Source organism: Lepisma saccharinum, chromosome 8 (assembly GCF_977018435.1).
Source record: "Lepisma saccharinum chromosome 8, izLepSacc3.1, whole genome shotgun sequence".
Lineage (NCBI taxonomy): Eukaryota > Metazoa > Arthropoda > Insecta > Zygentoma > Lepismatidae > Lepisma > Lepisma saccharinum.
The window spans coordinates 33,328,673-33,340,840 of NC_139236.1; the positions used below are offsets into that span (position 1 = coordinate 33,328,673).

General features: G+C 38.6%; 1 protein-coding gene across 1 annotated transcript in view; it reads left to right on the forward strand.

Annotated features, from left to right (window-relative positions):
• The window catches only part of trc (Serine/threonine-protein kinase tricornered), a 171,003-nt gene that overhangs the window by 70,680 nt on the left and 88,155 nt on the right, over positions 1–12,168 (forward strand). The gene's annotated exons all lie outside the window — the stretch shown is intronic.

Here is a 12,168-nt window from a genome sequence, read left to right on the forward strand (position 1 = left end):
TTTTCTTTTCATAAATGAATAATTCGTTCTAGAAATATTGTTACGTTTCTTTTTAGCTCACGATCGGATGGATGCTGTATCCATATAACGGTTGAAAAGTAATTCATGTAGTTGCAAAAAATTGCATTTATTTATTCAATTCTTCAGTTTTCTCAATTGGAGTTTCACAAATATATATTTTTGACCTGTAAGCATATTGGTGATAAAAAAAGGACCTTTACAAAATTGTTAAGATCCCTCAAGTTGCATCTACCTTTTTAATGATGCATCGATTGTGTCACGCCACAGGTTTAAATTCTTCATTTTCATATTTTTTATTCAGACTTCGATACTTATATAAAAGTACCTCCTCTCTCCCCTTCGCTGCTTCGATTATCTCCATGTTAAGAGCCCCATTATCGGAAACCGTAGCTTATCTAGCTTTACACCTAAGCCATTCCAATAATGCAAAGTATTAGGCAAAGCAGGACCAAAAGCTACCATAGTTCCTCGAAGTCGACGGACTACTATTGTGAAAAAACAAACAAAAAAAAACACTCTTTTGTCTTCGAGATAATTTGAAGGTGAACCTCTTTTGCGTGAGAATATTTATCTGAGTACTGTTTTGAATCTCAAGGTCAGAGGATACGGTAAAGCACGGCTCATACATTTCAGTTCTCACGTAAACTGTTCAAGAATCGAACTTTCCTGCGCAAGACATGTAGAGTTGTGACGATGGTAATGGTAACCTTCTGCTAGTCGTGTGTCATCGTGATATGAATTAATGATTGATGATCTGTAAGATCTGAAGGATTCAATAAATTAAATACAGATTAACCAGTTTGATCGATTTAGTCGCGATTCTACCTTTCCGAGATTGTGTTCTACTCTAGCTTTTCTGATTTCCTTGAAGATGAACATACTTTCAGCAATTTATTTACGTTTTAATATTAATTCAAATAAGAAAAGTGTTTTTGCCACAAAATGCAATGGCTCACAAAAGGTACACCAACCTCTTTACGAAATACAAAAGAACAATAAAAATGTAAAGCATATTTTGCCTAATAACATAAACATTATAGGGGGTTGTGAGAATTGAATTTGGAAACGAAATTAGCGTAAAACTATATTATACAGGGTGATTTTTTTAAAACTCGTGGTTTTCTTTGTTGTGTAAAATTTGTAAATGAAGTATTATTTCCATACGGTTTGTGGCAAATGAATAAGGAAGGATGGGAGATTTATTGGAGTATGTTTACCGGTTTATATGCATCCCTGGAAATATCGCCCACGCCTCAACAAAAACAGCAAATATTCACCAGTGTACCCTACAATAACATTGAAGTATTGAATTTTTGCTAAACTGAATTAATGAAAATGAAAATGAGTTCTTTTTTTGTATTCACTCAAACATAAATAAAACATAAAAATTATGGCACAGACATACGAGGGTCACTATTTATATTTTGAGCCTTGGCAACACTGATTGAAGTTAGGTGCGATTTGACGTTTGCACGGAATCGTCTGGCATTATTGACCATAACGTACTTCAAATGTTTTGTCAATAGCTTCATTTGTGTTGTTTATGTTGCCTTGGAGATTGCGCGACAACAATAAAATGGAATTAACTCGTGAACATTTTCGTGCGATGATTTTTTACGATTTTCGACGTGGATTATCAAGACAAGAGTGCATCGATCAACTTACTTCCACATTTGCCGATGAAGCCCCATCCTTTGCCACTGTGAAACTCTGTTATAACGAATTTAATCGTGGCCGCCATTCGCTCACCGACGAGATTCGCGAAGGTCGTCCAAAATCAGTTGTTGTTCAAGAAAACATTGATGCTGTGCAAAACATAATACTGCAAGATCGTCATGTGACATACTGTGAGATTGAGGCAACCATAGGGATTAGTTCCACCAGCATATATAAAATATTACATGATCATTTAGCTGTGAGCAAGATATGTTCTCGTTGGATCCCACACAATTTGACGAAAACTCAAAAAGACGCTCGCGTCAATTGGTGCAAACAAATGCTCAATAAATACAATCGTTGTGCTTCAAAAGACGTATATAAGATTGTAACAGGTGACGAATCATGGATATATGCATATGAGCCGGAACGTAAACAGCAGTCGACTGTATGGGTGTTTCAAGATGAACCCAACCCAACAAAAGTTGTTCACGCTCGAAGCACATCGAAACAAATGGTCGCCTGTTTTTTCGGGAAAACTGGTCATGTGGCAACTGTGCCTTTAGAGGAACGTAGAACGGTCAACTCTGAATGGTTCACAACAATTTGTTTGCCAGAGGTCTTCGGTCAAATACGGAAAACAAACAAACGCCGTCGGATCATTCTTCATCAAGACAATGCCAGCTGTCACACATGTCGTCTAACAACCGACTTTATGAACAGTCAAAAAATCGAATTGATGGGTCATTCGCCGTACAGTCCTGATTTGGCACCCAATGACTTCTTCTTGTTCCCGAATGTCAAGAATAAATTGCGTGGACAACGATTTTCGTCGGCGGAAGACGCCGTTGATGCGTTCAAAAACCATATTATGAAGGTGTCTCAAGAAGATTGGAAAAACTGCTTTGACAAATGGTTCGAACGAATGCAAAAGTGTATTGACCATAAAGGAGAATACTTCGAAAAACAATAAAGCAGTTTTCAATGCCAAATTCCTGTTTTTTCATTGTTAGGCTCAAAATATAAATACTGACCTTCGTATGACATAACATCTCACCTTTAAACAAGGTGCTGAAAGTGTCGACCTCCTTCCTGTAAACAAAGTCGAACACGCTGTTCCATGTTAAGGTCTGTCTGACATAGTGTTTCTGCGCTAATGTTCGCAATTTCAGTGATAATATTCTGCTTCAACATTTCCAGGGATGTAGGGTTGTTTGTGTACACACGCCCCTTTAGGAAGCCCCACAGAAAGAAGTGAAGTTAAGTCTGGAGACCTCGGAGGCCACAATCCCTTTGAAATAACCCTATTCGCAAAGAAATTTCAATCAGTGCCATACTGTCATGCGATGTATGGCATGTAGCACCATCCTGTTGAAAATAACCCTGTGTGAGTTCAATGTCGTCCAAACTTTCAACAAATTCCATGAATATTGCCCTGTACCGCTCTGTGTTCACTGTTTCATTGAAGAAGATTGGACCCACTACACGTGATGCTGAGACAGCGCACCATACCCCAACTTTCTGTGAGTGCAACGGAATTTCGATTACACTATGAGGATTTTGAGCTGCCCATATCCGTGTATTCTGAGAATTAACATACCCAGAGAGATGAAACCAGGCTTCATCAGTAAACCACGTTATTTTCAGAATATCAGGATTACGCACAATAAACATTAAAAACCAATTACAGTAATCTACACGTTTAACTTTATCTGGATCATTCAATTCTTGAACAGCTGTAATTTTGTACGCCCTTAGTTTCGCAGTTTTCGCTGCCTTTTGACATGTTGAATAGCTATAGCCGGTTTCTTGTGACAAACGAACGGAGAGATTTCTTGGACGACCTCAAGAGTCGAGCACTGACATCTTCCACAACACCTGCCCGCGGGGTCCGATGATTCCCTGTCTCACTCAGAAGCGATCCTGTTTCTTCCAATTTCTTCACTAGCGATAATATTGTGTTCCTGTCTAAGGCAGAACGTGAGGCAAATTTGTTTCTAAATGCCCTTTGCGTAGCAACAACAGAATCAGTTTTCCAAAAACTTTTCACGATAAACACACGTTTCTGCAAGGAGTACACCACTCTTACTGTGTGTCCTGATCACAATAACGCAACTTTTCAGCACAACAATTACGCAAAAGCACACAACTTTCCAGCACAACAATATAACAGCTCAATGTCCTGATTATTGTTGACAATGACAACGGTGCTATCTACAGGAGGAAACTTAAACCTCCGCACTGCATCAAAACCCCCAGGCCATATAGACGCGAAAGGTACACTGGTGAATATTTGCTGTTTTGTTGAGGCGTGGGCGATTTTACCCGGGATGCATATAAACCGGTAAACATACTCCAATAAATCTCCCATCCTTCCTTATTCATTTGCCACAAACCGCATGGAAATAATACTTCATTTACAAATTTTACACAACAAAGAAAACCATGAGTTTTAAAAAATCACCCTGTATATATTTACACCTAATTAAAAATGAAATACTTAACACGTGACAAAATATGAACGTACAGTTGAAAGATCATGTGTACATTTTACAAAGACAAAGTTCAACCGTCACGGCAGGGTTCGAAATCCTTTGGGGAGCAGGGGGATTTTCCCCCACCAACAATCTTGGCCTCAAAAATCCCCCTCCAACCAAAAATTTTCGGGGGGGGGAGTTTTTGTTATAACAACAAAACATACGCAATTAGTTTTGATTTCAAGTATACTTTACTAAGGTTAATATCGAAATCACACACAAAGTAGTGCGGTTGTGAGTGTTGAATGATTCTCCCCTCCCCCCTCTCTCTCAAAAAATCATTAACAAATCTACACCAACAACAATATGCACAGTAAAAGTGAAACGAGAATGCAATACAAATATAACTATGATATTAAATTGATTTATATTAATAGAAAGCAGAAATAAACCAAAACTTATACATAATAAAACTATTTCAACTATTATTGTAATTTATTGACATCTTTAATCAGTTAGTAAAGAAATTATAAATACATTATCTGATATGTAAAAAAATATCAAATTCATTCCTTTATGTGTATTTAATACTAATGTATTTTTTAAATATTTAGTAATTTGCTTTGATATTTAATAACATTATAAATATGTATCATATAATTTACATATACATATACAAACATATACAATATATATGTATATTTTTTGTGTGTGTGTAGACTAAGATCTTCCTCCCCCCCACCAATCTTCAATGATTTCGCACCCTGCCTCATGGGGTAACTTTTAATGCATATGCGGCGCGGTACAAGAAAGTGTCCATTAAATGAAAACACTGTACTTCTGAAATATTACAATTTGTAAAATTAACTTAAGTTTCCAAAAAATACTAACTTGAGGAACTAGTAGAACTTATGGACCACCGTCCCTTTTGTTTGTTTTCAAGTCCACCTACTGCACAGAAAGGCTAATCCGAACCACTATGTGCCTCTACCGGCTATCGAAGCCAAAACCCCTTGTTTACAAGGCATCGGTTGGTAACTAACTACTTATAATGAGGACTAGACTACATTTTTTTTCATACTGTTGCTTTGTTCCCATTTTAGATGTCTTACTCAAGGCAGGAATTGTGATTAACTCTGCTATCATCTGCCAAGTTCGTTTGTTCGTTCACCTTGGCTAATCGGAAGACAGCTTGCGGTACACACCATTGTTCTTGGTATTTTTTTTTTCCTGCGAGGATAGCAAGAAGTGTCTTGAAGGTTGAGTTGTTTCCTTCTCACTATTAATCAGACCTCTCCTTTAGTTTGGTTACCCTCCATGTGTTGTGCCTGCTATGTACATTTGTTGTTCTTTGTCCCATTCTCTCGTTGCGGAAGCCGGTCTCCTTGGCGGAGTTGTTAGCACATCGCGCTACGACGCCAGAGGTCCCGGAGTCGAATCCCGACCTGGGTATGGCTGTTTGTTAGTGTCCATTCATCAATTTTATCATATCACTCATCACCATCTTCGCAATTAGTCAAAAGTGGCAGAAAGGCGAAGTAAAATAATCCAAGTCACTAAATCTTGTTGCGGAATTCGATTTGTTGTTGTTTAAGTTCACTTTATGCACAGAAAGGCTAATCGGAACTGGACCTACAGTTTAAAGTAGGATCCGAAGCCCTGTGGCATGTACCTCTACCGGGTATCGAACCCGGAACCCTTTGATTACAAGGCCACGACGTTACAACTACGCCATCGGCGGGATTCTATTGATAGAAACACATCGCGCTACGACGTCAGGGTGTCCCGGGTTCGAATTCTGGCCTGGGCATGGATGTTTGTGAGTGTCCATTTATCAGTTTCATCATATCATCACTCATCCTCATCTTCGCAAATTAGCCAATAAGTGGCACAAAAAGTAAAGTAAAGAAAATCAATCAATCAATCTATTGATAGAACACTGCAGTTTTCTGTTTCGTCTCATAATCTTGTTGTGGAGGTTTCCGAACCCTGTGGTGTGGTGGGTACTTGGTAGCATAACGCTTTGTTCCCATCAGGTAAAAAAGGAATTGAAAATTTTGGTTTTGGCGGTATATTAATAAATGTTTATGTTCTAAAGACGCGAATTTTGTTTATGTCAGCACTGATGCCGAGGCAGGCAGTTTATCTATTGGGATTGGCATATGCATAAAATGTAATCTTGTCTGTATATGAATTAGAGAAATGTATAAGTACTGAATGTTTTAGTATTTTAGTTTGTTAAAAAGTATGAGAAATCGGGAACATATAAATCCTAATGTAAAGATTTTACGCGCCAAAATATCTTTAAAATGTGTGTTTTGAAGATAAGGCGAGTGTTGGAAATAAAAAAAATGGAAAAGTAAGATGAAAATCCCAGATAAATTATCAATAATCCCCATTTACGTTATTTATATTTTCCCCTTCGTCTTTTGAGGTTACCAGCTTCATTGTATCAAACGCAGCCACGGCGCACGAGGGGGACAGGTATAACGGGAAATCATATGGCTTGCTTCGCAGTCACCGTTACGGGTTCAAGGTATGACCGCAATCAGCGCGTCTGCAACTTTTTTTTGACATCGATTGCACGCCACTCTTTAGCACGAATCCTGCTGATGGAGGTGGCATTTGATTTCCTGACGTTTTTTCAGCTTCCTTTCCTCCGTGGCATTTCGGGAACAAGCTCGACCATGTTCCAAAGAGGATGGGAGCACAGGTCGAGTATTTTTAGCGATTGAAATGAGTGAAGGACACTGCGGTGGAAGTAGAAGAAATTTCCTGTATTGAACATTTCTCGCAAGAAGAGGGTTGGAGATACATTCTCCATAAGTGCGCACACGTAATTGAAATCAGGTAGATGTCCATCTGCTTTGCTCGAATAAATCCCACAGTAGATAATTTTTGATTTACTTTATATTTTCCCAACATCTCGTGCTGTCTCATTCTCAGTTTCGAGATTGTAGTGTTCAATTTTGTGTCTCTGTCTGTGTGCTGCATGGAGCGGGGCGAAGGCATCTTTTTCATTCAATTTTTGGGATATTTGGAGTGAGAGGGTATTGTGATACCAAGAAAATTCATCTACCATCGTCCAGGCCATTGCTTGCTATTGTTTCTTTAATGAAGCAATTTCGTTGATGAATTATTTTGGTATTGCAATATCATCTCACACTTCAGATATCCCAAAACTTTTATACAAGGCTATTTGCAGCTAAGCGCCGATAGAAGCGGAGGCCGTGCGTGCTGAAGATCTCAGGTCTTCATCGCAGCATGCAACCTCCAAGGATACTACTTTGAAACTCGAAGAAGTGCCTCTTCCTGAAAGCTCACTTCAGCTCGCTGCATCCGGACCGTCGATTAGAGAATGAGAAATTCGCGTGCATCACGCTATCCGGATCATATTGACCTGCAAATTGTGTGCAAGTAATAACTACGGCCATTGGATTTAGTCGAGTTAGGAACTACCATCGATATAGTTGAGGCTGCAATGTAGTTTACAAAGTGTCTGTTTGTTGTAATTGGTGGCTTAAAGTACTCAGAAAGCAATATTTCACATGTCATCTTATGTGCTTTCAGCCGACCTCGTAGCATAGTGGTTAGCACAACACGCTACGACGCCAGAGGTGCGGGATTCGAATCCGGTTATTCTTTGCGTGTGTCATCAACTTCATCACTCATCCTCACCGTCGCGAATAGCCAAAAGTGACAGAAAGCGAAGTAATAAAATAAACCAAAGCAATCAATCGATCAAATTACATTCGAAAAATAAATTAATGGAAGGTACAGTGTGTACTTACGTATACAGAAATAACACTAGTGACATGAGGTTGTATTAATAGAAATGAGCATGTGCTCACATTTCGTACAAATTAACTACCCTCCCCCGCAGCGATTTCTCATAGTCATGTAAACATTTTTATGACCTGGTGACATTATACAGTCTTACTCAAGTACTCATAAAATTGTGTGCCTGCTCATTTTCTGAGCATGCACTTTCCCCACTGATATCAAAATGTAAGCATATTCTAATCACTGGAGGAAGTAGTGGATGAAGAAGTAGGTGCTTACTTTGTGAGCACGTTCTCAACGTTTTTACTCATACCGAGTGGAGTACGTCCTCCAAATTGTTGAGAAATGACTAAGTACTAATTTTTTATCAATACGACCAATTATGAAGGGGACTAACATGAAATAGATGAATTAATTGCCACGGGTGGGACACGCTGACTACATTTTTTATATTAAAGTAACTATTCTGATAGTTAACAGTGGCGGCGATTGGGTTCCAAAACTGTATTTGTGTGTGTGTGGGGGGGGGGGGTGTAAGGACAGTTTACTTTCCCTTGGTAATAAGGTTTAGCTTAGTGCGGGGGCGAAAGTGGCATAAATTAAGTGAGCAATTTTGTGTCACGGGTGGGGCAGACGCAACACTGCCTCTTCACTTAATGAGAAATTTATTTTAATTTCCGTGAATTGTCAAGTGATGAAAAATTAATTATTTAAGACAAAGAGAGAAGGTAATTGACCTTTGACTATTCTAGTGGAGTTGAGGGGAAAATGTAACAGTTAAAGGCGATTTTTTTTTTTTTTGTCACGGGTGGGACACAAAACAAAACAGAAGTAAATCAAAGTTAAAATAAACTAAAACAATACCTTCTAACTTAATTATGTGTAATACTTGCATTATTATGCAAATGATAATTTTAGATTCCTCACTCACAAGATAGGATAAAGTTAGAGCATGGCATTTAATTTTAAAAATTGAGGTTCAGGGGCATTTTCACATGGAATGCCCCACATCTAACATCTAAAATTTACTGAAAGGCCGTCTTGTCTCGGTATAATGTCAGCACCTACCCTTACTCTTCCTCCCCTGTACTTGTTAATGATGGGGTACCAAGGAGCACGGAATGCGGCTATTGTCTGCAGCTGGCGATATAATCTTTTCGGAGATTCCCAAGAATCGCAGACGGCGCAGCAAATATGCTAATTCGTCAATGAACCGATATTGGCAACTCCTTCGGCGATGTAAAAGAATGGGAAGCAGACACCGTGTCTGCTCTTGCCAATATTCCTGTTACATAAATCTTGTTAACCTCCACGTTGTGGGCTTGAACCAGGCCAGCTTCGTTTGCAGACTGCGCTTTAAAAAAAATGCAGTTTTTCTCCTCGCTGGCAGTGTTGTCATGCTCGCTGGGAAAGTGGGAACATATATTTCCCTCCCGTAGGTAGAAGTTCCAGTGTGATGTATCGTCTGAAGCAAATTTATTGCAAAGTTGTGATTTACTGTCGGCCTGATGCAACACACTATTTGGTGGTGAAGAAACCACGTGATCTGCTTACGCAGCTGCATCGACGCCGGCCGCTGGCAGAAGTAATAAGGTGAATTTTTACATTTATTTACATCAACAAAGGACAATCGAATTCAGCCTTTTTGCCGTTCTGTCCTTTCTATACTCGTTGAAACCGACAGAGCGTAAGAGAAGAAAAGATGAAAAAGTAAACAAGTACGACTATTTTTCTGAAAATATATATATCTTTGTTTTGTTTTTTTGTTTCATTTTCTTATGTTGTGATTGCGCTCTTCAGCAGTACTGTTTATGTTAGGTTTGTTTTTCGTTGTGCTTTACTATTTGTTTCTATTTGTAGAACTGTTGTATTGATTCATGTACTTCGTTCTCATTTAACTATATTCCTTTCGTTAAGAGAAGACCATAAAGAGGTATTATTAGTTTTTATTCTCAACTATGAAACAAAGGTATCTGCACAGCGTGCCGTTGCACACCACCACCAGAAATGTTGAATTCCCCTGCGCGGTTTCATATTCCCTTACTTGCAACACTGCTTCCCCCCCCCCCTTTTCACGTGTACGTATCAGGAAAGGTGGACGGACATCTCTTCGCAGCCTGCCAGGTGACTTCAGTTGCCAAGTTTGACCGAATATAGCTCCCTCTGCTTGCGTTCCTTCACGGGAATGGTGCAGACTGCTTGTAGCTTGGAGATAATGTTGCTCGTTGGAGCTATAGTTTATAACATAGATAGACCTTATCCATTTTTAAGTTAGCCGAGGCTGTAATTATGCGTTTTCATGAAGTTAGGCAACTCTGCGTCAGTCAGATCTTACAAACAACGTTGCCAACCGCTCGGGAAGTAAAGTCCTGTTTCCATATTAAAATGGTGTTTATGGTTATATTTTTTATGTTTTTTTCCTCAGTTATGCGGCTGTGATTATGATGAATTGTTTGAGTGTTGCCATATTTTCCGTAGAAATATGGAGACTGCATTACTTGTGCTCAGCTCTTTCTACAGGTTTCGTTGTCTTCTTATTTTTTATGGATGGTCTCGCAATCTTTGGCGTTACTCCAGAAGACTGTGAGATGATAAAATAACTACCTTCTGTAAGTTTACCATTTTGGTAATGAAACATCTACTCAGCCGATTTAAAGGGGAAATCTGTAATCCTCAAATTTGTTATGAATTGATATGAATCAATATGATACAACTATGATTCAATATTATAGTGAATATTACTATGCAAATGCTCCTAATGTTTTTGACACTTGAATATCTTATGTTCATGGGGTGCAAGAAGTGGCCTTTTAAAAAGGCACTCGAAAGTCAACCTCACTTCCGCGTAGTACACCCCGGTAAATACACTTTTCCAAGCCAACAAGGCTATGGCGCCAGTATAATCCTCTGTGGGCCTCGTGCTGTGTGTGCTGTCCATTTGTGTTCATCCTTTCATCCATTTCGTTTTCTCACCATTCATCCCCCTTATCTTTGCAGTTAGCCAGATTGTACTCGGGCATAGTAGACGTTGTTCTCTTTGGTGTTTTTCGTTTCCAATTGTTGAAATTCGCATTTGTTTGTTATTACAGTTATCGCCGGCTGTACCTGTAAACACGCCCTGTGAATTTAAATGTCGCAGATTAGTTTCCTTTGTTAAACAACACGTTAATATTTTTGACCAAAAAAAGGGCTAGTTTAGCCAGTGCTTTGGCTTTGATGCGAGTGGCCCCAAGCATAGGAGTTGATTAGGCCTGTAACATAAAATTGAAGTAGTAGAAATAATAACAAAAATGAAGCAATGATTATTATACACCAATAATATTAATTACCGGCATTATATTGCGAGTTTTATTATTATGTCATTGAGAGGCTCTTCTACACAACACACTTCAGATCACTGAATATCCAGCACAACTGTTTTTTTTCCTTTAAAAAAATCATGCAGCTAATGTACTGAAATACAAAGTTATTCATTTTTCTTATTTACTTTTACATACCTCGTTCAAAAAGTTGTTGAAAGTTAGAGTGAAATTTTAGTCATACATTTCTAATGAACTGAATTTCATTTGTGTTATCGATTATATTTATAATTATAATATGCTTTCTTTAAAGAAAAAAATATTGAAATGAACACACTCAATTACCAGCGGGGGCCAGTTCGACTCTTTCCCCTCTTGACACACATGGTCCCTAGTTCTTTCAACGATACTGGTCATACAAAAATGGGTATTTATCCAGTATTGTGAGAACAATTGGTGAGTTACTTGCAAAATAAATCGTAGCAGACTCCGGCGCCGGGACTCGATGTACTGGCCACGCGGCATTCAACAAAAATTGTTCTTGCACACATTTGTCACTAAAGAGAGGCCTTGTCACAGTTTAGTTTTTTATTTTATTTCGGTATGGATTTGCACTTCTTTTCATGGCATTTGATAATACCTGATGGTACTGTCAAGTCCACTTTATACTTAGACAGGTTAATCGTGACTGGGCTTACAGTTAGTGAGTTCCAAGTGTGCCTGCAATCGAATCCGAGACCCATTGATTACAAGGCGATGTCGTTAACCGGGGATAATTTACGTGTTACTGTTGATTATATTTTCGAATTTTTAGTGGAATTAATTTTCATTAATGCGATTACGTTGTTAAAAATTACATGTTATGCCACTGAACCATTGAAAATGCCTTATCAATCATTTCTGTTGAGCGGATAGCCGATCTTTCAAATTTA